The sequence below is a fragment of the Sorex fumeus genome, unplaced genomic scaffold (assembly GCF_029834395.1).
Source record: "Sorex fumeus unplaced genomic scaffold, SorFum_2.1 ptg000098l, whole genome shotgun sequence".
Lineage (NCBI taxonomy): Eukaryota > Metazoa > Chordata > Mammalia > Eulipotyphla > Soricidae > Sorex > Sorex fumeus.
In genome coordinates this window covers 89,068,790-89,074,624 of record NW_026606155.1, presented here as the reverse complement: position 1 = coordinate 89,074,624, position 5,835 = coordinate 89,068,790, and the positions used below count along the sequence as shown (strand labels likewise).

Sequence of the window (5,835 nt, the reverse complement as noted above, 5' to 3'; positions counted from 1 at the left end):
TCATCAGATTATCTTATTATACTAATCCTCCTTCTTCAGCCTATTCCATTACTTTTATATTAAACCAAAACCTCACTGTGCCATTTCTCCCATTCTTTTTGGAAGAGTCTGGAGATAGAGGCATACTTGCCTGTGCTCAGGGTGTACTCCTGGCTCTGTTCTCAAGCATAACATCTAGTGAAACTCGTGGGACCACATAAAATCGCAGGGATGAATCTTGGGTCAGCCTCCTGCAAATGCCATATAAGGTAGACTATTTCTCTGCCTGTCCCCCCCTCAAATCTTCATCAGGCCCATAAAATTTCTCCTCTTAAGGACATTATAACTCTGAGCCAAGTTTCTATTTCTTAGACTCTGTCTGTTTCCCCATTAATCCCCCTCTAACTTCTATTTCTTTCTTATGAATCCTTCGGCTCTCACCCCCTCCAAATAGCCATCACAGTGGAAAGGCTCTCAATATTCAGAACTTTCATTACTAATCTATTAACTTATATGCATCTATTATTTTTTTTAAAAAATAAATCAGAATAAATGAAATTTGTATGGCTTTTCAAGTGTTTGTCTGAGGCAACTATCTGGTAGTTAAAGTGGCACCAACCATTCCAGCTGCTTATAGACATAGAATCGGGAGATGTCCATATCCTTTTCTTTCTGGATAAAAACCTGCACTTTTCCCAAACTGGTGCATTTGGCAGCATTCTCACGCTGCTCCTGAGCCTTCCTCTTCATAGCCTCACGCTCTGGTCTCTGCTCTTTTGTGCTGGGCTTTGACATGACTGGCTCAGGGACATTGGGCTTTCTCCTTGGAATTGATTGGAAATGAAAGTCTTGGATTCGAAGCTGTCTCGGACGTTTGGGTGGAGCCTGGCACTCACTCATAGAGACACGAAGAGGGCCCCGCTGGAGAGAAGTGCTAGCTGTTGACTTGGAGAAAGCAGGTCTAGAAGTTGCAGGATGAGAAATAGGCCGGCTAGTAGAGCTCAGCAAATCTGGTGGAGATGGGTTGGTCGAAATGGGCTGAGCTGCTCTGGCAGGGTTTGACAATTATGCAGGCGCTGGCCGGGATGAACTGGTGGCAGTTGGCCGAGTTGAGTTGGTAGAGCCAGGCCTGGCAGAGTAAGCTGCAGCAGGAAGATGTGAGGCCAGAGGTGGTGGTTTTCGAGGAACACGTCGAGCTTGCGGCTTCTTCATGGTAAGAAAAGCAAAGGTACCAATTTGACCTTCCCAGGAGGTGGCAGCTTAGACTGGGGCGGAGACGAGTGTTCTTTCGCACTGCTGCTTGTATTCTGAGCTTTGACCCGAGTTTTCTCAATACCTTTTCCAACCCGTGTATCACCTGCCCATGGTTTCACAGCTTAGGAGGGCTGGATATCTTTGGGCTTCTTTGAACTATCCAGAACCCGGGAGGAAGAGGATTCAGGCTTTGGATCCCTCTTCTTCCCCAGTGCATCAAACTCTTGCACAGACTCAGGCATGTGCATGCCTAGGCAGCTGCTGGGTTTTTAAGGGCCTCTTGGCAAAGCGCAGGTTGACTTAACTTGTGTTTCATCCTGGAAATGGTGGGCTTCTCTTCTGACTTCACCTTGTTCCCTGTATGCTTACTGACATCAGCTTTCTTGGAGTTTTCTCTGGCCTTTTTGGTCTTCTCATGCCCATGACTCTTGGTCTTGCTGATCCTGCTAGATGCAGCTTTCTGAGGTTTTATGTTGGGTTTGGCCATGGTCACAGAACACCTATCACTGGCTGCAGCATTACAAACAATTACGTGCTCCCCCAGCAAGCGTTCTGTTTCTTTGGAATGGATTTTGGCCTTGGGTTTTTCCTCCAGAGGCTCAGAGGCCTGGTTTTTGTTCTTCCGGGTTGGGTGGGATGTACCCTTAGTGCCACCTGACTTTTCTTGCCCCTGATGTAGAGTGATGGTATCTGTGGTGTTCACTGCCTGCGGATCTATGCATTGATCTAGGTCTTCTAGGCAATCAAATAGCTGGGGAAGTTGTTTATCTTCCAACCATGTCGTGATGTCTGCCAAAATACCACCAGATTCAGACCCACCTTCAAGTGTTCCTGTGTCCTCCAAATATTGACCATTCTTTTGTTGAAGTATTTGAGTTCTTTCAGTACCAGCCTGTTGGTCTTGGTTGAGAGGATCCATGCAGGCCAGTAACTGGTGGATATCAGGGATTTCTAAAGGGCACAGTAGAGGATCTTGGTTTTCTATTGGGATCTGGTAGGTATCCAGAGACTTTGAAAGCACAGTGTTCATCTCATTCCAATTCTTATCTGTTTGTTCCTGAGTTGGAGCTGGGGGCAGTGCCTCGTTACTTTGTGCTGAATCTATTGTAGGAACATCCGGCAGCGCTCGTGCTGGGTTACACTCAAGTATTTGAATCCTGCTACTGCAAGACATAGGTAATTCTGAAGTGGGTGTCAGACAAAAAGTCTGATCGGAAGATTGCAATGCCAGGGAAGTCTCAATCCCCAGGGAATTCATCATTACAAAGGAACCACGGACGAAATCAGTCCCCCTTAAACAAGATACTCCCTCCACACAACTATTGGAGCCACAATTGGGCACCTTCCGGCAATGGGCAAGGCATTATTCCTGGCTCTCCTACGGATCATGGACAAGGCCCTGAGCTTGAAGATTGTAGGTAACTGTTGTCGTTCTTACTGTTGGTCATGTGGTCTCTTTGCATTCTTTGTATTTGAAAGAGTTTCTGTGTAAACCGTACTTAAAAATGAGAGATTTGGAACAGAGGAATAGCGCAGTCGGGAAAGCACTTGCCCTGCACACAGTTGACCTTAGTTTGATTCTCAGCATCAAATATGAGTGCCTAAGCACCTTCGTAAGTGAACCTTGAGCACACAACGAGGTGCAATCCCTGAACACTGTGGTCTGTGACCCACATTCTGCCTCCCCCACAATAAAGTTTTTTTTTTCAAGCTAGAAATTTGTAAACTATTAAATGCTATACAGAACTTAGCATAAAATAATCAATTTTTTCACATTCCTCAAAAAAAAACCCGGAAGTTCATATCATGGTATAAAAGAAGGAATGAAGCACCACATCCTCATGAATTTTGTGCTCAAGTAGAGATTCTAGGTTTGATAACTTTGGACAGGATCTCTGAGTATATTCTATATTCAGAATCTTGTACATTGAAGTAAGGGAAAGTTAATGTGGTATCATCACAATAAGAGTTCTTAAATGTCTACAGAAATCACAAAAACAATAACTTAAGAAATGGAGCTTATTGTTACTGTGGTCATACTGGCAGACTGATCAACTATGAAAATGTGGCATTCCTTGTTGTACTACTGAAGTTTTCTTCTCAGGAAACCTAGGTGGTCTTCATACTATCATACCTTCCAATCTGCTTGAGAAGCTCTGATGTCTAGCCTCAAAGAGCCCGGCAAGCTACCGAGAGTATTCGATATGCCAGACACAGTAACAACAAAGTCTCCAATGGAGATGTTACTGGGCCCGCTCGAGCAAATTAGTGTGAAAATAAGTTGCTGTAAAATGAGTGAGGGGAGTCTAAACTTAAACTGAGTTTATTTAACTTCAGGTTTCATACATTTAAAAATCTCAGTGTATTGAACTGAAATGCTACCTGTCTATGGAAAGTTTCTCACTTGCAGATTTGACCCCAAGTTTTGAATCCCAGAATTCCCTTCTCTCAGTTTTACTCACCTGAAAACACAATTCCGTGATGGGTGGAGCTGACACAGAGTAGTAGACTCTAGAGGTCGAGGCTGTTGGTCGGTTCTTTGGGGGCTGGACTTCCGTTAGAACCATAAACATTCTGGGGATGCAATGCTGTAAGCTTGGAGGGCAGAACCCCGACATCCTTTGTATGTCATAAAGCCATTGGATTGCAGGCAAGGACCAGGTTCTCCAGAAAGAAGAGGTCCCGGAGTGCCCTGATGATAGTAAACTACCTGGCTTCCTTCCTGGTAGGGAAGCGACAGGTTGTATGTCTGATTTGGAACCTGAGATGGTGTCCTTTCAACATGACTGGCAGAAAGTGATGGGTACAGAGACACCATGTGGTTGGTATCTAAGGTTTTCTCATAGCTAGCTGTCATAGACATGGAAGAGACAGTGGTGTCTTGGTCAAGGATAGTCACATTAAAGTCTCCCATGTAAGACTTCTTTTCAATACTTTCTGCAATATCCCACTCCAAAACACTTAGGTTGCAAGCAGACCAAGTGGATAGCTGGCTCTGGCCAGACACCCCAGACAGCATTGTTGTGCAAGAATGTTGGTCAAGATCGGCACTACCCATGAGTGGTTGGAAAGAGATGCCAGAATCTGACGGCAGGAGTCAAGCAGATCTACCAACTGGAGTAGATACGCTGGAGTAGTTGCAGACACTTCCTGTTAGGGAAGCTGCATTGTTCACCACGGGAAGGGGACGCTGCAGAGAATGTGCAGTTCCAAATACAGATAGTTTGAATATTTTCTGTAAGGAACAAGAGGGTGATAAAAAAATCTGTGAGACTGATAATCTCCGACAAAATTTTCTTTTTTTTTTCTTTTTGGATCACACCCAGCGATGCACAGGGGTAACTGCTGGTTCATGCACTCAAGTATTACTCCTGACCATGCTCAGGGGACCATATGGGATGCTGGGAATGGAACTTGGGTTGGCCACGTGCAAAGCAAATGCTCTCCCTGCTGCACTATCACTCCAACCCCCTCCTACAACGTTTGAGAGGAGCAAAACTCACTTCAACTTTAAGGTATAGAGAAGCTTCTAATACCAACAGTCAAGTAACTTACCAAAAGACCAAACAACTTTGGGTGGTTGAAAGGCTGGAACATTTTGGCACCATGTGTATTTGTCACCACGCTCCCGAAGTCAACACAGAGCTATAGAAGACTCTGGTGATGTTGGTACATGGATTTGTTGCTTACAGCTAGTTACTCCTCATGCTAGCTCTACCTGTAGCTTGCTCTCCTGTTAAACTCCTGTTAAACTCCTGTTATTGCCTAGAACGGAAGCATTTTACAACTAGGAAATCCTATGAGAATGACTAACATTTTATTGAAGAAGAAAGAAACCTGAGGCCCAGAGATGGCCTACAGACTTGTTGAAGCTTTCCCATTATTTTTATTGGGATTGGGGTGGGATGGAGTTTGGACCATTATGTGGCAGTGATCTTGGGCTAATCCTGGGTCTGAACTCTGGAGTGACCCCTTGTAGTGCTCAGGAGACTAGATGCAGTAACAGAGATTCAACTGGATTGGCTGCCTACAAGGCAAATGCCTTAACCCCTCCTGTACTATTTCACTGTCCCTTATGTATTACCTGGTTACAGAACCTAAGCATGTGGACTTTCTTGCTAGGACTCTGCATTGATCACTGCAATGTCAGAAACTAGGAGGAAGATACTTTCTGTTCATGGCATGTGGGGTCATTACAACTATTACCCTTGTAATCTTCAGGTTTTGTCTTTTGCTTGTGCAGTTCCTATCTATTACCTATGGCTCACATATAACTCAATCTACTTGATGATTTTAAGGTTAGCAATCGTACCCTGGTGTTTGTTCACACCTCAAAAATTAGTACTTTAGTTTTTCTCAAGATGTGCTTTTGGAGCCCAGTTCCAGATGGATTCACTAGAGAATTTTTCCAAAAATTTAAAGAGGACCTACTACCAGTCCTTCTCAAGCTTTCCCAGGAAATTGAAGAAATAGAAACTCTACCAAACTGTTTCTATGAGGCCCATATCTCTCTAATACCAGAAGGAAACAAAGACACCACAAAAAAAAGAAAAAAACACGCCGATATCCCTGATGAACACGGATGTGAAGATTCTGAACAAA

The 5,835-nt window shown here is 44.2% G+C and overlaps 1 pseudogene; it reads right to left on the bottom strand.

Annotated features, from left to right (window-relative positions):
- Positions 1-582: 582 nt before the first annotated feature.
- Positions 583-4,830, bottom strand: LOC130041752 (uncharacterized protein C2orf78-like; annotated as a pseudogene).
- Positions 4,831-5,835: the final 1,005 nt, after the last annotated feature.